The sequence below is a fragment of the Rhipicephalus microplus genome, chromosome 4 (genome assembly GCF_043290135.1).
Source record: "Rhipicephalus microplus isolate Deutch F79 chromosome 4, USDA_Rmic, whole genome shotgun sequence".
NCBI classification, from domain to species: Eukaryota; Metazoa; Arthropoda; class Arachnida; order Ixodida; family Ixodidae; genus Rhipicephalus; species Rhipicephalus microplus.
In genome coordinates, this window is record NC_134703.1 from 139,755,041 (window position 1) to 139,781,450 (window position 26,410).

The 26,410-nt window shown below is 45.8% G+C and overlaps 1 protein-coding gene across 1 annotated transcript in view; it reads right to left on the bottom strand.

The window, feature by feature from the left end:
- LOC119172377 (uncharacterized) overlaps positions 1-26,410 on the bottom strand; it is a 240,533-nt gene that overhangs the window by 77,879 nt on the left and 136,244 nt on the right. Inside the window, exon 3 of the mRNA XM_037423443.2 lies at positions 20,766-20,814. The gene's annotated coding sequence lies outside the window, so the exon portion shown is untranslated. The remainder of the gene's footprint in view (positions 1-20,765; positions 20,815-26,410) is intronic.

The following is a 26,410-nucleotide window of genomic DNA, read 5'->3' on the forward strand; positions in this document are numbered from 1 at the left end:
GCCCATGGAGGCGTTACAGGACCCTTGGATTGTCTGGAAAACTTGGAAAAGTGAGTTTCTGCTGTTTTCCACTGCTAGGAAGTTGGAACACACAGCCAAAAGATGTTCGAAGCCAATTTGCTAGTTACCACAGACGAAGAAGCTCGAAAGGCATACAGTACCTTCAAGTTCGAGGAAGCGGAAGACAGAAATGATGTGGAAGTCCTGATTAAGAAATTTGAAGAGCACTACGGGCCCGCGACCAACTTGACATTTCAAGAATTTCTTTTCGGTTCAAGAAACCCAAAGACAGGTGAACCATTTAACGAGTGGCTAACAGAACTGCATGTGTTAGCGAAGAACTGCGAATTCGGGAGTCCCGAAGACCGCATGTTGCGCAGCCGAATCATTCTGGACACAACGGATAAGAGCCTCCAGCAAAGATTGATAGCAGAAAACCCGACGTACGAAAAGACCGTCGACATGTGCTGAGCGCAGGAACAAAGCAAAGAGCACTTCAGGGAAATAAGTGGAGCCACAGGATCAGGTGAAGGCACTGTAGTAAATGAAGTCGCAATAGAAAAAAATCGTTGCTATAAATTTGGGGGTCAAATGCACCGCAGTGACATGTGTCCAGCGAGAGCGAAAACATGCCGAAAGTGCGGAAGGTTAAACCATTTCGCTAGAGTATGCAGGTTATACAAGTACCCGCAAAACGTCAGCCAACAAATACGAGATCTGCGAGCAGAAGACAACGATTTTTTTCTACAAACGTTGACTGTCGGCGCGATCACCAGTGATGACTGGAGCGCAACTGTGTACATCGAGGGCTATCCCATCACATGCAAGCTAGATACCAGTGCAAACTGTTGTGTAATTTCAATGTTTCGAAATTGCCATATAAAGCTCAGCAAGCTTGCAACGTTAAGCTCGCAGCATTTTTTGGGCACACAGCAGCCGTGCACGCGCAAGTTCAGTTGATGCTTTCAGCAAATGGCAGACCCGAAGAACATTTTTCATTGTCGATCAAGACATCCCTGCCACTCTGAGTGTTGCAGCAGCTGAAAGTCTTGGCTTCATCTACCGTATGCAAGACCTACAGCATGAGCTGTACCCCCCAGTACAATCTTTCGCAGACGTCTCTGAAGGACTCGGGCAGCTAAAAGACTTCGAGTATGACATGAAGCTCAAACCACACGCAGTGGGAGTCGTCGTTCCGGCGAGAAGAGTTGCCGTAGCTCTTCAGGACAAAGTCAAGGGTGAGCTGCAGCGCATGGAAGCCCAGGGTGTCGTCGCAAAGGTAACCGAGCCAAACGAGTGGTCTAGCCATATGGTAACAGTTGTAAAGAAGGACAAGGTTAGAATTTGCCTGGGTCCTACAACGCTTAACAAAGTGCTGCTGCCGGAGCATTATCCAATGCCAACCTTAGAAGACGCAGCCTCGCAACTATTCAGTGCCAAGTACTTCTCAACGCTCGATGCGGCGTCAGGATTCTGGCAAATTAAGCTAACCGAATCAAGCTCGAAATTCTGTACGATGAGCACGCCGTATGGGCGTTATCGGTTTCTTCGAATGCCCTTCGGCATTGCGTCTGCCCCAGAAATATTTCAAGCAGCTATGCATTGCATGCAGGAAGGTTTGCCATTCGTAGGCGCGATAATGGATGATATATTGCTTTGGGGCCGCACAAAAGCGGAGCACGACAACAACCTGTCACTTTTGTTGTTACGCTGTCGTCAAAACAACCTCAAGCATTAACCTAAAGAAATGCACTTTTTTTGCAGCCTGAAGTCCGCTACCTAAGACCCATTCTTAGCACTGAAGGCCTCCGCCTGGACCCAGGTCGAGTGAAAGACATACTGGAAATGGAAAAGCCAAGGAATTGTAAGGAACTCCAAGTCTTTTTAGGCATGATGAATTATGTACAGCGCTTCATTCCTAACCTGTCTGACGTGACAGCCCCGCTAAGAACATTGCTGCACAAACACATTGCATGACTTTGGACTGACTCTCAGCAGCGAAGTTATGAAATGTTGCGTGAAAGCTTAGCAAATGCACCAGTTCTTCCTTTCTTCAACGCAAATCAGCCAGTAACCCTCTCGGTTGACGCCAGCCAAAAGGTATTTGGCGCTGTGCTTGTTCAAGACGGCCGTCCTGTCGCATTCTCGTCACGTTCACTAACAAAGGCGCAGCAACGCTAGCTCAAATTGAAAAGGAAACATTGACAATTGTACATGGTTCCATCAAGTTTCACGATTACATCTTCGTCCAAGAAACTGTGATCGTTGAGACCGATCACCGCCCCTTGGTGCCGATATTCAGCAAACCGCTTTATCAATGTCCGCTTCACTTACAGCGCATGCGATTGACTTTGCAACGATATTTTATTACATTGATCTAAAAGCCAAGGAAAGAACTTTTCCTAGCTGACGCCTTATCTAGGTTTCCCAGCGAATAGGTCATGCAAGACGAAACGGAGCAATTTCAAGTGAATGTGCTTGAGCACATTTCAGCTTCGCAGCAGCGCCTGAGATATCTTCGTGCTGCAACGAAAGAAGATCCGGCCCTGGTAAAACTTCAAGGTTACGCCGAAACAAGCTGGCCTGACAAGATCGAGGTGCCCGAAAGTGTTCGTCAGTACTGGTCCTACAAGGAGGAGCTACACACAGGATCGTCTTGTTTTTCGCAGCAACAAGGTGATTATACCAACCTCACAGAAACAAGAAATTATGTTGCTGCGCACCCGGGAGTTGAAAAGATGAAGGCGCGGGCAAGAGACATAATGTACTGGCCAAATATGTGAAATAGAGCAATTTTGCAAAAACTGCAAGGTCTGTCACAAGTATTAACCGCGGAATGCCAAAGTGCCTCTTCAAAGCCACGACATCCCAAAACTGCCATGGGAATTGGTTGGCATGGACCTGTTTTTCCACGAAGGCCGTGAATTTGTCATAATAGTTGACTTCTATTCTTTCTTTTTCGAAATCCGTGAACACCGGCAGAGCACTACTAGTGCTCTGACAGCATGGTGCACAGAATTATTTGCCACTCATGGCTTACCGTCACAGCTCTGCAGTGATAATGGCCCGCAATTCAACAGTCACCTTTTCAAAGTGTTCTTGCGACAACTAGGCGTTACCCATATTACAAGCCCTTATCACCCCCGCACCAATGGTATGACGGAAAGAGCCGTACAGGAAGCTAAAAAGCTCCTAAATAAATGTGGGCGCAACCGGGTTGACTTTTATATGGCGTTGCTAGAATGGCGCAATATCCCCAGAGATGATGTGCTAAAGTCCCCTGTGCAGAGACTCATGGGATGGCAAACAAGGACCCTCCCGCCTGTGTCTAACAGCCACCTGGAACCAGAAGCAGCACCTAGCACAGCTGTTCACAACAGGCTCAGAGATCCGTCAACGCAAGAAGGTCTATTACAACCGCGGAACGATGGATCTGCCGGCCCTGTCTCCAGGCCAGCCAGTGTCTTCACACGACACCCTCCAGCGAACATGGTCACCGGCGGTTTTTCTGAGGCCAGCCTGCACGCCCCGGTCCGCGATCCTTAAAACAGACAAGGGTCGAGAATTCAGGTGCACAAAAGAGCACCTGCGGGACAGGACAACCCACAGCGACGAAGGCCCCAGAGAAGACAGCTCCCCTCGAGAGCTTCGCCGAAGCACAAGCTCGCTGCCAGCCCTGTCGATACCCACAGCATGAAAGGCATACTTAATTTGCGCTACAATAAAAAGAAGATGGCTGCACGTCCAGCCGGGTTACATCAGATAACACCCGTAATCACGTGACATGTGACGTCACGCATCTCTTTACGTTACGTCACGCATCTGTTACGTCACGCAGCACTAACCCAACTCCAATAAAGTTGTTCACCCGACTGACGGCATCGCTACACTAATGTCAATTGAAGTTAAGCGGTGTCCACTAAAGTTGATTTATGTAGCAGAGTGCAGGGTTTCCATCCTCGCGAGCACAAGGGCAGATCAGCTTACCACTTTTGTGTTGCTAACACTCATGTTTTTGTTTGCATCGTTGCGCAACTGTTGATTGATATGTGGGGTTTAACGACCCAAAAACACCATATGATTATGAGAGACGCCGCAGTGAAGAGCTGCGGAGATTTCGACCACCTGGGGTTCTTTAACGTGCACCCAAATCTGAGTACACGGGCCTACAACATTTCCGCCTCCATCGGAAATGCAGCCGCCGCCGCCGGGATTCGAGCACGTGACCTGCGGGTCAGCAGCCGAGTACCTTAGCCATTAGACAACCATGGCGGGGCTCGTTGCGCAAGTGTAACCCACTGGTTATACAGAACATATGCGGCTGTTCAAGATACGTCTGTGCGTGCAAGATTGGTACGTGTATTTTGCGTCGTTTCGGAACATTTCTTTCAATAAAAAATTACAAAGCAGTCACCTTTACTCCGTGCTCATCCCAAAATGATTCCTAACGCACGTGGGATCTGCCAATTTTCATGTTTTTGTTTGTTTCATTCTTTTTTTATAGAATCGCGTTCTTAAATGTACAAAAACTCATTTTATTGATTCATATGATGTGTGTGGTTTAACGTCTCAAAGCCATCATAAGAATATGAGAAACGCCGTAGTGGACGACTCCGGAAATTTCGACGACCTGTACGAGAACTCAGCTAAAAGAGCGTATGCGGCTTGTTTTTAAGAATTCAGGCCATATCCGGCACTACAAGATTACTCCTTCAGCACCAATTTCCGATAAACAATGACCTCGTATGCAGGCTACTTACGTCGTGGTTTCCGCACTGCCATTGCAAAACTTCCCAAAACCTTTCGTTTTCATTGATTTAGTGGCCCTCAAACTTGATATCGATGCCTTTAGCAGGCAATGTTCCTGACTGCCGGAAATGACTTCCCTATTTGCAGCTTGATTAAGTACTGCTAGAATATATCAATTGATTGGCGCTGAAACTGGCTAAGACTATATTCTATGCACGCTTAATTTCTTAAATTCTGCGCGGTAAACAGCCAACTTTAATGTTTTAGTTTTTACTATACATATCTTACACGCAATAGTTTTACAGTAAGTCAATTTTTTGCATAGAATAATAGAAAATGACACAGTTCCGGTGTTGTAATTGTGCAAAGTGTATTAAAATTTTGATCGTGGGGTTACTCAAATTGATTCATGTTACATTGCGAACCCTTTTGCATTGAAAATTCTTCATCTAAAAGAAGAACGGGACAGCACACGTTTACGAACCGAGTCCATGCGCGTTGTAGGTGACGTAATGGAATGTAGCCGTCAGGAGAGACAGAGCGAAAAAACGTTCAGTGCTCGATGTCACTGGCTTCATAACTTACCAGAATAGCCCCGCCATGGTGGTCTAGTGGCTAAGGTACTCGGCTGCTGACCCGTAAGTCTCGCGATTGTATCCCGGCTGCGGCGGCTGCATTTCCGATGGAGGCGGAAATGTTGTAGGCCCATGTGCTCCGATTTGGGTGCACGTTAAGGAACCCCAGATGGTCAAAATTTCCGGAGCCCTCAACTGCGGCGTCTCTCATAATCATGTGGTCGTTTCGGGACGTTGAACCCCACATATTGATCAATCAACTAACCAGAATAGAGCACCTCACCCATAATGATAAGCAAGAGTACGACTCCTCTTAACAGTACTGTTGTGGTTATACATAATTACACTTGCTGATAAGCCTGCAGCAAAAATTGAAATCCATTGATATCCTGTATTTTTATTGCAAGATAGTACGTGCATACGATACCATGTAAGCGCGCTATCCGGTGCTCGTATCGGTTCGAGACGCGTACTCGGCGACACGAATCGGCCAACTACGTTGACCCTATCAACACGTTATTAGACTTAAATAGTGAACGCTATGTCTCATAAGTTGGTCGGAGTGTTGTATAAATCCCGAGAGATGATAGTGCAATAGGTCTATCTTGCGTGCACTAACAGTAGATTGCTAAAACACACGCGAATTCTCGACTTTTCTAAAGATGCTTCTCCTCATGCCAGCGAAGCTAGAAGCAAAGCACGCTTCTGGTTGCGGTGGCATTTTGAGAACTCCCAAAGCAATAGGCTTCTACGGCGCGATCATAGCCACCGCCTGCTGACTATTGTTGCGTTAATCAGGAACGTAGGCTCGAAAAAATCCTTGGTTGAGTCGTTGGAAAGCACGTGCTGAGCTGTTAATGGGGGTTCGGTCAAAAAGCTCGAAAGAAGCAGATTGGCGGTGATGTTGAAGTCACGTGCGTAAAAAAAAAATAACTCACAGCTCTGGCGCGAAGGCGAAACAATGAACGCAATAGCAACAAGCGCGATAGCCAAAAATTGATATCGCCTTCACTGGCGAAGGAATGGACTTGATAGCAAGCAGATTGAAACGTTCTCCGCGTTTGTCACGCAAAAATGACGCATAAAACGTACTCTCAGGTACAGATGAACGCAAATAAGCGTCTCAGTTGTTACATGCCTGTGTCTGAAAGCGCGCCCTTTTCGCAAACGGTAGCTATGCAACAATTGCACTGACCTCTGTGCGCCCTGTAACTGCAACAGTATTGTTCCGACAAAACCCAAAGGCTTGCCAAGACGTACGATTCTCCCCACTGCAAGATAAGGGTGCGCTATCGAGCGTACATCCCCTTATTCACTACGCGGGCCAATTTACACGTGAGAAATGAGAGCCGCTGTGCGCTTACTGCGCCATCTTGCTGATAATGCTGAAAACACAATAGTTCCCCCTCCCCCCGTGATGCCCGCCAACAGCGGTATGTGGTATATATGAATAGCTTGTCGTTTGAACGTTCAAAAAGTCACCCCTTGATGGCTATATGATTAACGTCTCGCATTCACGACGTGGAGGTCCCACGTTCGGTTCCGTGCACCGGAGTCTTTTTTTCTGGTTTTTTTTCCTTTCTTGCGTTTTCATATATATACATATACGGTGCATGACATGGACAACGACGCCTACGGCGACCCCTACGCCGAAATCCAGCCGTGAGAGTCCATATAATTGTTTTGCAATAAAAATGATTGCGACTGAGAATACTTCGATGGCTGAACTGTCATTGGGAACACTTAAGTGACGAAGTCCATGATTTTCTCACGGAAGCACTGGTGCTTTCATCATCAGTCAGAACAGAACGCCCTTCATTTGTTGCTGATTTTTTTTTGAAAAAAGCCGTCGATTGATTATTTAGTTTCATCGACGCATGCTTTATGTCCCTCGCGAATTGGTCATCGCGTTATTTTTTTTTTGAATGCATGAAGAAACAGCTACAGTACTTTGTCATGCGATAAACGCTTTCTTCCTTCTTTCGTTTCTGCTAACGCACTGAAACCTTTAGAGGGAGGGATGACACGAGAGAAGGAAGCTACGTCATGACCTCGAGCGCGCTTGTCTAAACGCGACCTTGATCTCCGATTGTGGTTCTGGGGCGGGATAATATTGCAACTAACTTTATTTAAAATGCCTTAGAGCACAGGACATGGTGCGTGGTGACACCTGTTGGCAAGAAACGCACCTGGTCCAACCACCACTTCTGCTTTATGCCAGCTATCGCCCGACAGGGGCAGTCTATTGTATGAAGGCAGATATACCGTAGACAGGCTCGTGAAGCATATATTTTCGGATAAATACTATAAAAGAAACCCTGCCTCTAGTGTCTGTGGGAGTTGCAACGCATGGCACTTCAGATAGCATGGTATTGATTGGTAGTACGTGGATTTGTGTGAATTTCATTCTTTCGGCTCCATTCGGTTAAGGGTGTCCCGGAGCTGCTTTGTCGCTTGACGAAGTTCAGCAAATGTTCAGCAGTTCCACTCGACCAACGTAGCTTTTATGGGCTCACCAATTCTAATCGGCTCACGAAGTTTATAACGATCTATTCTACTATTCAAAACAAACGCCAAAACACAACAAATGAAGCCGAATGTGCGTTTGAAGCCGCAGTCACGAAGCTCAGGCAAATCTGTGTACTACCCATCATTCCCGTGTTGGTTGAGTGATTGGAGGGCCTGAGTTCTTTTTAGTAAATATCGTAGGAAACTATATGCAATGCAAACCGTGAGTATGGGCCTCTATATGAAGAGATGGCGCTAGGGAAAGTGACGGGATCACGCTGCGCTTGTGAACGCTTCTTCCCGCGCTGGACAGCAAAGTTTGCCTGAGCAGCTCAAGGCAGCATATGTTTACGGGTGTATCAAGGCGAAAGCCTAAGATATTTCATTAAACGTGAAGATGAATGGGGACGCCACACAAGACGTCACGAGATGACTTATTTACATTACATGGTCGCTTGGTCGAAAAGGGCCAATCTCGGAGGCAGTGCAACAGGACGAAAAGCGAAGTGCCGAACATCGAGTTTTCTAAAATTACTTAGAGGGGACTCTGGCACAGCGATCGTTCAGCGACCAGGGGAATGATGCGTACTATACGGATTTCCGTAGCCTTCGTACGTGCGGGCTTTTAACGCGCTTGTGCCTTTGTTTATTGCTGAGTTTTGCTTTTGTCTCGAATGAAAGAACAAACCATTTCGAACTTTGTGACCCAGTTTATATTGGTGATCCTAAACGATTAAGGTGGTGAAGTGCATCTATTGAATAGTTGTTGATTGTTGTCCCGTGACAAAGCAGACCCAAGCCACGCGAAGCCAAGCTTAGCCAGAAGTACGAAGGCTAGACTAATTCGTGTACCATTCTTATCATTCCCATGCTTGCAAAAGCGCCGTGCGTTGCGGCTCTCATAGACATCAGCGCAAGAGTTCTATCTGGTGTATTTATAGGAAGCTCTATGGTGCAGAAAGCTTACGATTCCTCTGATCATGAAAGCATTGCAAAACGACGCTAGTTGCAGGAAGCTTCCAGTGAGGGGCGCGGGATGTTCAATACGCTGAGTTAGAAGAAGGAGATAATGGCTTTCGACTTCGAGTAGTCTTGGGCGCATGCATAATGGATCCTGTGAGTTTTTGTTTTTTCGGCAATCACAACAGATGGCTCAGGTTTTTTTTCTTGTTTGTTTGCTGAGAATCTCCCATGCGCAGACAAGCCCCTGCAGGCGCTCGGCCTTCTTTCTACCTTGCTGAGGGCCTTCACTGTGCAAACAGAACGTTGAAGTATTTGACGCACATTCACGACGCTCCATTGGCCGTATTAAATCTTATATTCACCTTCTCCACTAATACGTGCGCCATGTACCGCAACTGGCAGCAGTGTTGTTCGCAATAGTGAACAATTGCTCAACTTCTCCAATGCCCCGTACCCTGACTAAATGCTAATGCATTTCTATGTCATTTACCGCTAAACGGACGCTGAGCTTTCTTGTTTATGCAACAATTTACGTAACGTGACCGGCTGTATAGCTGGTAATGTTGTCGAGCGTGTTATTAGAACTTGGTGCACCTAATAAGAGATAAAAACACTTGCGCTTATCATATGAAAGGGACACTCTCATTCAAGAACTAAATGAGCTCATTGAAACTGAGTAAGACACTACGTATAACAGAAATGTTCCCCAGTACTCAAACAATAGAAACACAGTCGAACCTCGCTACAACAAAACTGACGAGACGCACGAAAAATTTCGTTTAAGCCGAAATTTCGTTGTGGCGAAATCTGCCTCAGAACGGTGCCACATCTGACTACACCCTCCACAAACACCGTTTATTTTCGGAAAAAAAGACTGCTACCTTCGTTTGCCGCCTTCCTTTGGACATCAGCGCAACGGTTCAACACTGGCACGTGGTCAGCAAGTGCATTCTCGAGGTCGTAAATGCGGGCGCCAGTGAAAGTGCGAATGATGTCAAATGCCTTCATTCCATCACCTACAGTGAATACCTCACCGTTGACGCGGACGTTATCGCTCATGATGAGCTAACTGACCGAAGGTGGCGCCAATGTGTGTTGTGCATCCCTTTCATGTCCGACGACGCGGCGTTATGGCGAACCTCCTCAATTATTGCTTGGTCAGTTATCATGATGTGTGATAACATCCGCGTCAACTCCGATGTAATTGTCCGTGATCACGTCTGTGTCAACGTTTACCATGCTCAGGCCGCCGTAACGCACGCGATTGCACAAGCACAAAGGACAGGTCTGTCGCTTTAAAAGATGCTTTGGTACTTTTGTCGTGCTACAATGCTGTGAACGCGCGATCTAGAATGAAGGCGGATTGGCTCTTGTGGCTCCGGCATAGCAAAGCCAGCCTGCACCTTGCCTCAAAGGAGCCAGCAGCATTGCCATCACCACCAAACAAAAGTTCTTTCCTATTAACGAGAAATGTGCGCATATTTTCATGGAAAGAAAGCGCAGTTAATGTTCGAAAAGTTTTGGGGTTGATGATATGCTCAAATATCGTAAGACAAATTTTCAAGTCAAGCTTCAGTGAGCGATTGTTTCATTGTAGCGAAAACAAGACCGAAAAATGGTTTATTTTGGCAATAACTATGACGCATTGACTTTTACGGCAAGTTGATGGGGAACAAAAAATCCTTCGCTGAAGCGAAAAGTTGATTGAAGCGACGTTTGTTGTAGCAGGGTTTGATTGTAGTTCTTTGACAGGTTCAAGCAGACCTAGCGCATGTTCACATAACGCACGTTATGTGAACATGTGCTACGTCTTGAATTTTTGCATTCTATTTTGTGACTTTTCATTCATTCTGTATAGATATATTACAAGGTCGTCAGTTGTACAGTCTAAGTTGCTGATATCGAACTCGCTAGGAAATATGGAAAGTAGTTCAGTGTACTGGAAAATACTATAGAGGACTTTAAATAAATTATTGCATTCCTGATCCAAATTTCGGAGCGCAAGTTAGCTTCCCGAAATGCTAGAATTAATGTAATAGACAAGCCTTGACGGCAACGCCTGTGACCCACTTCTCTTTCTTTAATATTTTTTCGTGGTGTAGAGTTGGGTATTCGGAGTAATATGCAAGCGTGGATTACCAACACTCAATTGGCTACCAATGCTGAATTGATATTTAGCACGGCTAATGCTGTTCTTCCCGAGCCAGCTGGGTGGGTTCTTGTGCTTAGATGGTATCATCCAGCGTATTGGGCACGCCGAATCGCTAGAGGCGTCCTGTACTAGTAATCGCTAAAAAACCGGGCACCTTTTTGACACTTCTTCAAATGAGCGTGTTTATTTTCGTTCTCTCAAAGTTGTGTCAGCGACGAGGCCCACCTTTAAGGCACTAGTAAACATTTTGAAAATAATAAAAAACGTTCTAAACAAATTCTAGGTGTATTAGGGCTGAGAAAGTCTAGATTTCTTGAAGTACTTGATAGACATGTCAGTCGTGGCCATAATTCATTTCCATATTTCAATGTAATCATTACCCGCCGCGGTAACACCTTAAGAGTGCTCAGCTGCTGGCACAAAACATGTGTTTTCGATCCCGAACACCACCGCCTCAAATCAATGATGGGGTAAAACTGGGGGCCCGTGCATTGTGGGACATCATTTCTCGGTAAACAATCTCGGGTAGTCAGGATTGTGGTTTTGATACGAAAAACCGCTGAAGTTGTCGTTATTCCATATAAGCATTTTCAGATTTTCATATATATGATTTTGTGTTGTCTATGCTTTAACATTCCTGGTCAAGCACTGCCGTTTAACTAGGTTAGTACACATGAAATTCTACGGAAAGGTTTGAGAGTAATATAATCACGACATGTTCCTTAAAGTACTTCAGCATGTTAGTGAAGCTTAACAAAATATTTTCCCAAAACAGTGGAGAAAACGTTGCTTTCTCTACGTAAGAACCCAACCCATTTCGATAAAAGGGTTAGCACGAAAACAACAAAGACTGCGCTCTTCCATTCGAGCTCGTTTTTCATTTACCACTTTTCCGGCCGAGTTTTGGTTTCACTCGAGCTGCTTCTGGACAACAGAAGGAGAAGCCCTCAAAAGCGCACATCAGCCTAAGTACAAATAAAATTATTTATTTTTATCCCCTTCCAGGTTTTGGTTACACCGCATCACCGCAGAACCGCAAAAAATCTGCGCCCCTCCCCTTCCGTCGCTCAAGCCTGAGGCAGACAGAACACGTGTCGGGCCTATAGAGGGCTCGACTGCTCACCGAGGGCGGAGAGGGGTGGGTGCTCTTAAAACCACTCTCGTGCTAGTGCATACGTCGCCCGTTGCGTGTGTGCGGGTCTAACGAGTGGGAATTGAGTTTGTTCAGGTTTCCGGTATCCCAGCAATTTGCGCAAACCAGATTATAGCGGTCTCCTCTTCTTTCTCTTCTACTTCCTTCTCCTCATACCAGGACTGGTGCGGATCATGTCCTTCCGGCTGTTATCCAGGTTCCGTACACGGATGACTTGGCTGTGGTTAGCAAAGAGCCGCCAGAAAGGAGGTTGAGGAAGGTGAGTGAGGAGTGTGAAAAGAAGCAGAGACGGTTGTGGGCCCGATGTAAGTGAGGGGCTTTAGGGCGCGCACAATTATGAGGCGAAGAACATAGCCGGAAATAGGCAAAGAATTGAAAACGAAGAGAGATACCGGAGCTTTTTTTTCTTTTTTGTTCTTTTTTGCGAGCAAGGGCGAGGAATATTTCTATATAATTAGGTTGAAAGCCTGCCACCATTCGCATAAAAAAAACTGCGCACGAGCCAATAATCACATTTGTATTCACGACGTACCTGATCAATAACCGACCCCGGATTTTCGCTACTTTGGGGCGACACAGCCATGATGGTTGTGATGCCTTGTGTAGCCTGTTTGCCGGTGGACCATATTCGCTTGAACAGTTTCTTCTTTTCTTTGCCTTTGCTGTCGTCGCTGTACGGGTTACGACATCGCCATGGGTATCAGTACGGAATGACGTTCAACAAAAAATGTTTTGAAACTGAGAGTTTTGGCTAGCATTTTTTAAACAGTCTCCTGCAAAGGTTAGTAAGACGGGGCATACTCGTCCTTTCACCGCAGGCGAGCACTTAACTATTGCTGTGTGTATTTTTGCTGTCGATTTTTTTTTGTTGGGGGAGGGGGACACAACAGTACCGGGAAACTCTTGTACTAAAGCTGAACGTAGAGTGAACGCGTGCGGCTACGCATCTGCTTGGCTCCAGGGAAGTAACATGTTTCATTACATATCATACTTCAAGCCTAGTACCCCAAGGCAGTACATAAGGTTGTATACCTGCTGTATAACGTGTGTTTTGCATGAGAACTTCTTCAAAAAAGAGAGCAATACTTTCTATACTCAGAGCGCTTCGACCTACCACGATGGTCTAAGGGTTACGGCAGTGGACTGCTGACCTGCAGGTCGCGGGTTCGAATCCCGACTGTGGCAGCTGCATTTCCGATGGAAGCGGAAATGTTGTAGGCCTGTGTGCTCATATTTAGGTGCACTTTAAAGAACCCCAGGTGGTCGAAATTTCCGGAGCCCTCCACTATGGCGTCTCTCATAATCATATGGTGGTTTTGGGACGTTAAATTCCACATATCAATCATCAATCCCGACAAGCTGGATGGGTGGCGCCATCTAGTGTGGCAATAGTGTATCAGGTAAGCACAAAATTGTTACTGCAGAAACATTGTGCATTGCACGTCTGCTGCGAAAACCGCGCCACGGCGTTATTACAAATGAGTTGCGTTTTAAATCATTTTCACCTCAAAAACATTACGCGTAAACCAACGTGTTCGTGAGTGTGGTTGCACGAAGTGTTACAAGATGTCTACACCATCATTGCAGTAACCTTGTAATTTTCACCCTTTTGCGCATACGAGAATACTGTACCCAATAAAAGAACGTCTCGCGATTTTGCCACAACGGTGATTCAATCCTATCTAAGTTAAAGCAGTTTATGTAGAGTTAGTATCGCAATTTATTGTTTGCGAAAACCTAAAGGTATGTGCGTTTACATACGTACTTAAACGTTTACGTATGATGAGCTAAAGCATTAGGGAGTTTTAGAACACCGTTTGCAAGCGCTGCGGGCGTTGCGGGCGTAGCGGGCGCCATATGAGTTTTAGAATAGTGTTTGCCCTGCTGCGATCCGCGACGCACGATCGCAGCGACACCGTAGCCTCGAAACCAGCGCTTGCGGGCCACATGCGGGCCGCCATTACCGCACGCAATTTTGGATTTTTTGCGTGCGGTCCGCGAACGCGAACGCTGACTCGCGTTACGACGCATGCGCAGTGGCAGCGACCGCACCGCAAGGGTTCGCGGCGCGCTATTCTAAAACTCCCTATTGAAAGCTATTCGCCCGGTGAGACGGTAAACGCAAACCGGTATCCGGTAACACGTTAACGTAAAGAAGTATACGTACTAGCTGAAATTCCCTAATATGATGTCATGAATTCGGAACGTTAGACCCCTACAATTTGTGTGTATTACGCGGAGTGCTTATGCATTATTTATAAATCAAGTCAGTATTATTTGAAATGAATGTGAGCGCCACTACATGCTCATTGTTGTCTTTATTTCAATTCCACACTCTAATTCCTTCATTTTTCACTGAATTCCCGGCCATCACGGTTCATACCCCTGAATCTGTTAATATATGCATCACGTACGCAACAAAAATGGCATTTGTTTAACCAGAAGCGGAAGGCATTACGTAGGTTTGTTTTAAATATTTTTGTGAAAGACGGGCCTGCGTGAACGCCTCTGACTCGCGGCGGAATTCAGCACGCTGTAGTGAATTCACTGTCTCCCTCTCGGCTTTTTTCTTCTATTCCCCTTCTCTCTTTCTCGTGTGTTCGCTCACCTTTGCTAATCCCCCATGCACTGTAGGGTGGCCAACCGGAAGTCTTTCTGGTTAACCACCCTTCCCTCTCCCCACATGTTTGCTTCCTTCCTCCACACGTTGGGGGGTTTTCCGCGAATACTAAACTTTTACTTTAATTATTCTATGTAGATGCCGAATACTACAACCACAGCACACGCCACCACCAGACTAAAAAAAAAATAAAGAAACATCTTCTATTTGATCGTTTGTTTGATCTCATACTTACTGGGCTGCTGAAACGATGTGCGTTATCTGACGCCATCTTTTTCTTTAACGTACTGAGCATCTATAAGGATAAGGAATCTCCTTGGTGGATATTTATTTTTTTGGGTATATTTGATAGACAGACGAATGGAAATAGTTTTATTCCGTAATCAGCATTAACGCTATTCCCGCAGCAACAGATGTTAAGCTGAAGCTCAGTGCCTTGGTTTCTGCGATGCTGTCTCAATGAGCACTCTCTCTTAAAAGCTAAATTGTGTCAGTTTCGTATCACCTTATTTATTACCATACTCTTGTCATTATTTAAAAATGGACTACCTAATAATGGGCTCAGTTGCGAAAATAAGAAGCTGCTTTTTTTTTTAGAAGCTGGGAGGAGATCTTGCAGATCTGGGGCATAACAGACATTCTTACTTCATGCACGAGCTCTTTCGTTTATATTGGCTTTAAGTACCGCACAAAAAATACCGAAACGAAAGAAAATTTTAACCGCACTGCTGAAAGTTTTTCGTTTCGAAAAATAGATGACACGAAAGCTTGTATTTCTCGAAGACCGAGAGACTCGATAACACTGGTGTCTTTATGTTTTATTTAATGAGGAAGAGAAAGCTCCGCTTCCTCAATAGTCAGGTGTTTTATTAGTGTTTAAAATCTTATTCAAATAGCTGTTCCTTGGAGCCCTAACGATCGCTGTTTAAGCATTAAACTTCAAAGAGGGCTTATAATTGAGATTCTCCGGGTAGAAAAATCAAGCCTGCGATACAGTGTCGCCATGCAAATCACCGTGAAACTCAGTTTCCTTACCTGGTTACGCCGGTGAAGCGAAAGCGAACTCCCACTAAGTTGCGTCATGTATTGGTTATGCCTATATATAAGAGAGGACTGCGTTTCTCCATCCGTTTTTTTTTTTACCTTTAGGTTTTGTCGGGACGAAGAATCCGAGGTAACCAGCATGTAAAACATATCGTTCGAGCACTGTTTTCATACTGCACTGTTTTTCAGCCAAGTTTTCAACTTGGCTGAAAAATGCAATAATAAACGTTTGTCGGAAGTGTGTTGACCATTTCTGTGCGGTACAGCAACGCTTACATTAAAAAAAAGGGGGTTTTACGATACAATACTTAGACGGTGCAAATACGCCAGTTAGAGATGAAAAACGGCGTTATTCGTTATTACCCATGCACGAAAAGAAATTAGCACTCATTTATTCAACTTCAAGAGCAATTCTTTCTACTTTCCTCCTCGAAGAAAAAAAATGTTAAAATAACTTTATCTATAGATATAATGCGAAAACAGGCCTCACTTCATATTCATAGGCAGGCACATACAAGAAAGAATGGAAGTACAATCGACCTGTTGTCATGAAAATAATGCTTAAAATATATCCTTGGTCTGACAAAGTGAGTAGGCGTGCGTGAAGAAATTAGGCATGTCTTTTAAGACACATTTTTAGAACGCTTATTTTAATTCAACATTCAGCTTCCGAATCAGACAATTGACAAAGCCGTCGCGACGGAACCATGTGTCAGTTTTTAGCTTGCGAGGCTCACCCAGATTTTAGGTTTTGTAAACATCAATATATCTTCAAAGCTAACTACATCATCGCATCTTCTGTTCAGTTCTGTTGCAGTTCAAATGAATTGCTGTTGAGAGGTGGTGGTTTATATTACCGAGCGTGGCCCATTTCCATAGCTTTTGCGGCGAAAAAAAAAACGGGCACTAAAAACGGAAATGAAGAACTAAGAAAAATTTGTAAAGCATACGGGAACAATCTAAAGTAACGTGATATTATACATTTCGCTTGCACGAGTTCACAGAAAAAAAGCCTACGCACGCACACATTTCTAGTTATATTGATGGCATATAAACAAACGCATCATTTCGCATATAGCAACGCATGGCTGGTTATCACACGCGCTTATTTAGTTCAGGGTCGACAAAGTTTTTCTGGAAGAAACTCAGTTTTTTTTTTTCGAAGGCGCTTTTCAGGCCATGGCCGAATTAATTTCTGTAATATGAGGAGCCGTCTCTTCTAATTCCTAATTTCTAATCTATTTTTCTCTTTTATTTGGGTACTTCCTAAAAAACATTTTCCCAACATTTTCATTGTCTTGACCACGGTATCACTCCGGTGAGCAGAATCGCTTTATCTTGCGCAGTATCATCTTTATCCTCGTATCTTAAAGTGTCCATTTGTGCCACAGAAGTTAAGAAACATCTAGATTACCTTCAAATAGAGGTCCTCTTCGTCTCGTCACGGTGATGACGATTGGAGGCAGCAAATTCGTTGCTGCGTGAATGCGTGATAAACGCAGTGTTCAGGAACACTACGACGCTACGAAAATGGCTCCTTCACCTTAGGGACTTCCTGGAAAACTCATTACCGAGAAGTCCACTGAGCCGTGACGAAAGGCGACTTGATTAGCGGTAAGAGGACAAGATAACAGACTTATCGACGATCGGCGTACGAAAGAGACACTCTTACTGCACACACAATACGGTGCAAAAGCTTTTCATTCGGAAGTGAGTGGAAGCGGCCTGAAAGAGCACGCAGAGCGGAGCCTTGTCCTCGGGCATTAGACGCTGGACAGGAACCTCATTGTATCTTCTCTACCATGCTTCCTTCGCTGACATTGTCACGTGGCGCTGCCTGCGCGCTTCTCCAAAGCGGCCAATTTATCAGAGTCATCTAGGAGCGGGGCTGCCCTATAACTGCTTGCTGCGTTTTCGTGTCCTGCCTAGCAGTGCAAGCTCTAGCGTCGGCGTGCGAGGAGCATCCAGAGTGGCCATACAGCATCCAACGTGACACGCCTCTTTTCCTTGCAAGCGTTAGGCCCCAGCAACAGGGCCACTGGCGGGCGTTCTGACAGGAGGTGAGAAATGAGGAGGGGGTGGCGGTGTTGGTTGGCGGGGGGCTACTCGCTGCGTCGGGACGGCGTTGCCGTTGTCGTCGCATAGCCGCGTTACTCACGAAGGTTGGTCGAGATAACGAGACGCACGCGTACTACGTGCTCTCTTTACCTTCCTATCGGACAAACACACCTGGCTTAGGCCTCGTGAGGTCAGAAACAAAAAAAGAACCCTGCGCTCCAACCCAAGGGTGCAGCAGGCTTCTCTTCTCCGTTCGCTGCCATGGCTCGCTAGATGGCAGCAGTGAGGCATTGTGCCGTGTGTTGTTGCTGCTGCTGCGGCCTTTCACACTGAGGCAATTGAAGAATGGCTCCGCTGCTTTCTGCCAGCCATTTGCCTTCTTCTCCTTCAGGTACCACGTCTGTTTCCATTCTCTTCGGAAGGCTCCTCCGCGCTTTCCTGCTCGCCAGCCTTAAACCCTTCCGTGCAACTGACCCAGAGCCTCGTTCTTCTCGCCTGCTGGCCCATTCTGCGCTGTTAAAAGATTGTTTTATCGCTCCTTTTGCAGCTTCCCCACTGCTTTTCTTTGTCGTAAACGAAAAAAAAAAAAGCGGCCGTTTTGTCCCACAGCGCTCTCGCTTTCTTTTTGCTGCTTTATTTTTCCTGCTCTGTTTTGTTCGTCCACTTTGACACATTTTCTCCTGTTCCAGAATTGTGGATGCATTGTTTTTTGAGACAGCTTCTTTTTTCAGTTACGTAGAGCGAAAGAGGCAGGTGCTTGTCCGTTTTGCTTTCTCATTGCCCTCGATTTACTGTCCTCGCTGCCTTCTTTCCCCTTTGGGAGTTCCGCCATTCTACATCGGTCGCCTCTCTTTCGCAGGTCATTCGCTCTTTGGTCCCGAATTTCTGCACAGGCTAGCTTTGACGCCACGAGGGGAGGGGGAGGGCTCTCTATTGTCTGCCGCTGTTCACGTCCCACTGCATCGCAACCCCTCGGGGCTTTTGTTGTCACAGACGACGCGTCTAATTCATTGGAATTCGGTCGGAGCGATTGCTTCGAGGTGTTCCTTTTACCCTCCTATTAACGAGGCACGGGTGTGCGTCTGCTGTACGGCTTTGTGCCCGCGACTTTCAAATAGTCTGCGGCACACCTAGTACGGCAGTATTTGCTTGCTTAATCAGAATGCCGACCTCTAAGCGGGCATTTCATTACTGAAATAGGAATAACTAGCGATTCTTTTCCTGGCTTTCATTGTTGATTCCCATCCCCTTTATGTTCGTTAGTGACTTAATGGGATTGCCGTGAAATACCTAAAGGACTAGCGTGTGAAGTTTGGCCATGCTTGTGTCGCGCGCGTTGCTTGCGGAGGTACTCTAGATAATGAAACTCTGCAGTCGTGAAACAGCTGGCTAGAAAAACATGAGCTGCCAGTCTGAGCAGTGAACAAAACGAAGGTGCTGTTTTACGAACAGCTTACTGCCCCCTTGTCACATATGATGACATAACGTGGAACCAATGCCCCATTGCATGTAGTCACATACATATGTTTTTTTTTCATTTACAAAAACCGCCCTGAGAAATTGTTTCGCACTCGTGCTCCCACCGCTACCTTAAAAAAAAATGCAGCCTAAGATGCGGCCATAGTATGAATATGATGTCCTTTGTTGTAACTGCTTGCATAGTTGCAATCAGTCCTTAAAAAATGAACTCAATGGTAACCTCTCCACGTTGTCTGCTTGCTGATATTCAATAGCTATGTAATACTTGAAAACCCGTCTTGTTCCAAGAAACGTGGCAGTGAGAGGACCTCGTCAACTCTAGTAAACGTATTCGGTGCCCTGAGGATACCGGGCACTCATACCATCACAATGGTTCGTGTACTTTTTCAACGTATTGGTAATGATAGCGTTACGTTCTTCATACTCTTTTGTTGCTGTTTTACGTTTGTGTTGTTTTAGTCCCTTATTTTTAGCTAAGCTTACATTTGCTCGTGACTTCCTGCTTCAACTATTCGGTTATGCGGTAACAGACCCTCAAATAAGAAAACCACATAACGCTCGCAAACCACATTTCATAGACCGAACTAATATAAGGGGCCTATAAAAAATCCCTGTGATTAACACACATGACTTTGCCGCGTAAAAGGAAAGAGCGCTGAACAAAAAAAAAAAAGGACTGTCGTTTCCGAACAACCTGCGCTAAAATGGGTTCTCGGTGTGACAACGAAGCATTAAATAAATGGCAGAGATATTTGACGCTACTTGTGTATTTACTGCTGCTTCGGGCCAGGTTCCGTCATACTCGGCTTCGTTTGATGACGCTACGAAAATAGTATGACTTGCATTCGTGCGTCAGAAAAATAGCGTCCACTCCAGCATAACTGTTTGACTAAATTATTCTATTAGCGAGAGCAGCCATACTGCCTTTGCTGGTTATTTAAAAAAGCAAGCCGTTTCATAATATGGCAGTAGGAGTTCTCACGAAGTCGTTCAATAAAAATTTACACAAAGCACTATTTTCTGTTTCATCTGACGGCTTTTTAACCACGTGCCAGAGCGCAGATTTCCTTTTCCTCCTAATAACACTTACTGCGGAGAGATTTGTAGCCAGGTGCTTCGCACTCTGAAAGACCCGACGAGTGCGAGTATCAGAGGCGCTGTACAGCTACAGTACACTTACTTTATTTTCTAAAGGCATGTCTGGGTGCATTGGTAGGTTCTCCATTGCATTACGCGAGTTTTTATGCTCCCTGTGAAGAACGCTTTAAGTAAGCCGATGACGTTGATGTAGTCACGTAATGTGAATAACAGAAGTATTATGACTGAATAACGATGTTGATAGGATTATTTCACTTTGCTCATAGTGCGTTATATAAATCATCGCGTTTTTGCCTTCGCTATAGATTCGAGACATCGACGGTATGATATTTATTACTTTCTTTTCGAGTCACTGCATGCACTTACCAGCAATACGCTTTCTTCGCCGAAAGCTTGGACAGCCCAGTAGGGGTTCCTGAAAAAAAAATGCGAACAATTAGCATTGGGATGTAGCTGCCAAAACCTTGTTACACCAGTTGCTGCGCTGCATTAAATAACAGTACGCAATACGCAAAAAACGCTCTTTTCGCCTAACTTTCTTTGGTCTATGGCATCTTCTTATTCCGAAACTCGCGTTATCATGCTCACTTGTTGGTTCTGCTGTCGTAGCTGCAAGGCCTACTTGCTTAACAATTCTGAACAGCAACTCGTATTCTCTTGGCAAACTTGAATGGCGGCAGCAGAATAGACAGAGGAATAAGCACGGAGCACGAGCGCTCATCCTCGGCTGCCTGTTGTGTGTTGCCGCGCTGCCAGTTCACTAAATGAATATCAAATAGTACCAATTGTCCTATCTCTCTATTCTTTTGCTGAGCAGCAAGAGCAGGCATGTAACCGCGGCATATGTTGAAACACGGGGCCATGAATTTCCACTAACGCTTGTGTGCAGTAAGCGTCTTAAACTCAAGTACCACGCAATCATGATAAATGTGGTACTATGAGATAAAAACAAAATCGAACGAAAAAAAAATAGGACATGTATGTGCTTCTGGCCTATACGATCAATCTATATGGGAGGCGTTTGTATCAGCATTATGAATAGGTACTTAGGCATTTTCATCAGATAATTTATTCTGCATGAAGCTCTCGATTAGCCAATAACAATCATCTACTTTTAAACAAACGGATATGGAGTAAAAAATAAAAATGGGTTGAATCTATGCGAGTTAACGGCATTACCAGCTGGCGTGAGTTACATTATCGATTTATCGTGCTAGGTAGAAACAGCCATCACTAATAAAAAAATGTCTAGTCGGCTATTTTTGCCCTCATACTTCTACTCCCTTTGCCCGCTCATGGTGGCTTTGGAGGGTGCCTTATTTCCGGAATACGCATTGGGACCATGAAAAAAAGAACAGCAATCCTTTTCTTCAACGTGAAAAACGTAGGGGGGGGGGAGATACCAAGAAGGTCGAGCGTCTCAGGATAGGGCACCGCTCAGCGGAAAGCTGCCGTGGTGGCCGGGTAAAGCATAGAGTCATCGACAGGCGCTTTCACAGCAGCAACAAAATGATGCCCGGGCTCTATCCGAACAAAACAGTGCGTCAAGACGCTGTGACAGCGGACTCCACCCGCGGGCACTGAAATGATGGGCGAGACATCCCGTCTCTATAGCGTCAATTCCCCCCACCCCCCTCCTGCTTCGCAAGCATTCGCTCTTCTACACCGGCTTTCACCTTCGAGCAAGCTAACCTTCGGGCCTCCGGTTCTCGATCTAAGACCTCCGTTTGAAAGTGAAGCAATAATTCAGCAGCGCCGGCGTCCTTGCATTTATTTCATTTTTTTTCATTCTGTTCTAGCCTTCACCACAATTTCTGCTCCCGTCATTTCCGCTTCCGCTGTCCGCCGCAATCCTTTCTGCGCGACCGCGAAAATGATGGAGTAGTTAGCCTCCTCCGACGCGGAGACCAGCGGCATCTTCCGGCGGCTATGCCCGCCACGCTACTCCCTTTCGTGACGGCGGTGCCTGACGCAGCCTATGGCCCGGCGTCGACGGCAGGGTGCCGATGATCAAACATAAAGACCGGGATGCTGAGGCACCCTCCTCTCCCCTTCTCGGCTGTCCTCCTCAGTGCCGAGCAGCTCTGCGCGCTTCACGCAGTGCCGACTCCGCTAGACATTCATAACGCCCCTCAAGCGCCGCTCGGCACTGCGGAAATTCTTGTGCCGCTGCTGCTTGTAGGGCAGTTTGCCTTCATACTTCCTCGTTTTTCTTTATCCCCTCCACGTATTACGCATCGTTTTTGTTTCTCAAACTTTTTGTTGTTCTTGCAAAAAAAATCCTCTCTTTTTGCTGGTCCTTATCTACGCTGCTTGTTCTGTTTCGTATTTCTGATCCGTGTACACTCCCCCACCTCGTCTTTTGCTTGCGCTCGCTTCTGCATTTGCACCGCTCTCACCCGGCCATTCCTCAAACACTCTCGCCACGATGACCAGCAGCGTTGGATCTCGGGGATGGTTTCCTTTCTTTTCACAGCAAAAGGGTCGTTTTTTTTTTCTTTCTTCCTTTTTTTATCTGGCAGCCTTTCTCTTTGCGGGGTAATGTGCGGATGCGAGGGGTCATTTATCTGCGGCTGGAGGTGGCGTGACTGAAGGCCACTCCAGAATAAAAGTGCTGTGTACGCGGAGGCTTCTTCTCCTCACGGGACTCTCGGTCTTCTATTTTCCTTGCTCTCCGGCTAATCGACCGTCTTATGAGTATGCAGGTGGACTGTCCGTCTCCTAGTCAGCCTTGGGGCTTTTGTTGATTACCGAGTAAACTAAGGCTAGAGAGAGTACGCCTCCCGACAGATTGTTCCTTCCACTGCTTTCTAACTTACCGCATTTGCAGCATTTGACAGTATAGTGCTGAACCAGCGCGTGTGTGCTTGTGTGTTCTCGTGCGTATGATACCCCCCCCCCCCCTTTTTCTGCTTTCTCTTTTTTTATGGAGACCTCATGAAATGCCGAAAGTAACCATTGGCGTCGGTGAAAGGCGTAAGCACGAATGCTTAAAAGAGAGAAAAAAATTATCGCGCCATGGTGTCACGCTATGACAGCATGGGTCGCCAAAACTGCGACCTAATCAGTAATCACGATGTCACTGTGACGTCGTGACGTCGGACAATCGTGTAGGCACTATGAAATCGCGCTGCGGGCAGAAAGCTTGCACGATTACTTAGGCGCAGTAAGACCACATCGTGTGCGAAACCTTGCACGCTAAAGAGAGCAGAATCATCTGAACCTACTAAGAAGAAAAATAAAGTCAGGAGGAGGAGGATGAAAGGAGGAAGGACAGGAAGGTTAGCCAGTTCTCAGGCCGGTTGGTTACCCTGTGCTGGGGAAGGGGGTAAGGGAAATAAAAGATGAGAGAAAAGAGACGTTGAAGGAAAGAGACAAAAGGAGAAGGATAACAGTACGATCAACAGTCTCACGCTTCTCACAGTTTGTCTTTAAAAACACTTGCCTGCAAGAAGCGCAACAACGCTCTCAATGGCTTGCGTGCCGAGGACGGTCTCGGCCAGTGTCCTAAATACCCTTTCTTCTGATAATTGGCGATTGTCTATAGTAAAATAAAATAAAGGCAGCTTGACACTAATGAAGCCACACCTGAAAGAAATACGGAGCTGGGCGGCTTACTTCTTTCTCTTTATTTCTGTCATTTTTATTTTGTTTTTATGTAGGGTTTTTCTGGTGAGGAGCATAATTTTGATTCACATGCTCCGTAGCCACCACAAGTACTATACTTGTTGTCACGCTTTGCCGACTTCCTTTTTTGTTAAGTCAGTTGACAAACACGTCGTCTGCAGCGACCTTCATCAGGTTGTTTCCAAGATTAGACGTAGTCTTGAATACATAATTCAGCGGAAAACAAGAAGGAGACAGAAAGATACAGAATGACCACTCGACTTCAATTGCATTTTTTACTCCCTACAAGTGACATAAAAGTGAATGACTTGGTGAAACATCTTTGCTTGGTCCACACTAGGCGCGAGTTAACTCTACGTCACCTGGATAGGCCCAAGAAAATCTGAACTGATTGTATCATCACCACTGTGTCACCAAATCAGGATGCACGTACCAAGCTACGTGTCGCGCATCCACTCTATCATTATGCTAACCTCTCTCACTCTCTTTGTCGAGGCTGTGTCTGTCTCTCCCTCCTTCCTTCCCGCGTCGTCCACCTACCGCTGCATATGCGCGTCCGCTCCTTCTTTCTTTCCTCTCCTGCACTCCCTCTCTCTCTCTCTCTTCTACCAATCCTCTACTATATGGAGCGGTGCACACAACGGGTGGTGCGACTGCTGCACACTGCTCTGAGGGCGGCACGGTAGCTCCACGTTATAAACGGCGGAGAGCGCGCGCCTCACTCTCTTCTGCGCAACGCTGCGATCAGCAACATGTGAACGCTCCCGCCAGTGTTAGCGTTAGCGCCAGCAGAAGCTCTCAGTAAAGTGCACCATCTCTCCGCTGCTTTGCATCCACACATGATTCCCTTTAGCGGGAGATGGTGTAACCTTTTAAATGCAAAGCATTTCTTAAGGAACTTTGACTACTTTGTGCGTATCTATCTATCTATCTATCTATCTATCTATCTATCTATCTATCTATCTATCTATCTATCTATCTATCTAGCCCCCTACGACATTTAGGTCTCCTGGCCGTTTCGATAATGGTATCGATGCCAAAATTAGTATGGCATAACATGACTGTATGACGAGAAATCGACTAGTCATAACATGGAAACCATGACATGTATGTCATGAATGTTATGATTTGTATTTCATGGTCTTGCTGCTCTTGCGGTGGTTTCATTCACATCACATTTTGCAATACTGGTATGGTATGACATTACTGCGTGGCAAACATAAATGGCAGATTCTAACGTGTAAATCATGAGATGCACCTCATGATTTTCATGTTATGAGTAAAAATGACGACAAGCCGCACTTATGATGCACTCGTGGCCGTTTCGCTGGCTTCCCTTATAGATAATTTGGTATTGCGGCCCACGAATGAATGACGAACGTAAATGACACGTCGAAACATGATAATATTGATGTGCGTGTTATTTAAAACATGACTACAAGCTATCTAATAGTGCGCTCATGACCATTTCGCCAGCTCCGCATATTGCAAAATTGATTGATATGTGGGGTTTTAACGTCCCAAAACCACTATATGATTATGAGAGACGCCGTAGTGGAGAGCTCCGGAAATTTAGACCACCTGGGGTTCTTTAACGTGCACCCAAATCTGAGCACACGGGCCTACAACATTTCCGCCTCCATCGGAAATGCAGCCGCCGCAGCCGGGATTCGAACCCGCGCCCTGCGGGTCAGCAGCCGAGTACCTTAGCCACTAGACCACCGCGGCGGGGCATATATTGCAAAATTGGTAACACATGATGTTAATCATACGAAAAAGGTAAGTGACACGTCCAAAACATGATAATCATGACATGCGTATGATGCAAAACATGACTACGTGCTACGCTCATAGCGTGCTCACGGCCATTTTGCTAGCTCTAAATTCCACGTCACGTGATACTAAATGTGATATTACGTGACGTGAATAGACGACGAAGGTAAATGACACATCCAAACATGACAATCATGGCATGGAAGTCATGTACGGCATAATTTACCTCCGCCTTGTAGCGATTCGCTCATTTTAAAGTGACATATCAACCTTCCTACAAAAGTAATGAACAGCAACCTCGGAAAAGAGCAGCGCTTCGAGATAGATAATAGTGGACTTCAAGTTGTAAAAGACTTTGTCTACTTAGGGCGGGTAATAACCGCGGAGTCGAACCACGAGATTGAAGCAACTGAAGAATAAGAATGGGGTGGAACACATTTAGCAAGCGCTCTCAAATGATGACTGGTAGATTGCCACTATCCCTCAAGAGGAAGGTATATAAAAGCTGTATCTTGCCGGTACTTAGCTAGGGAGCAGAAACCTGGAGACTTACAAAGAGGGTTCAACTTAAATTGAGGACGACGCAGCGAGCAATGGAAAGAAAAATGGTA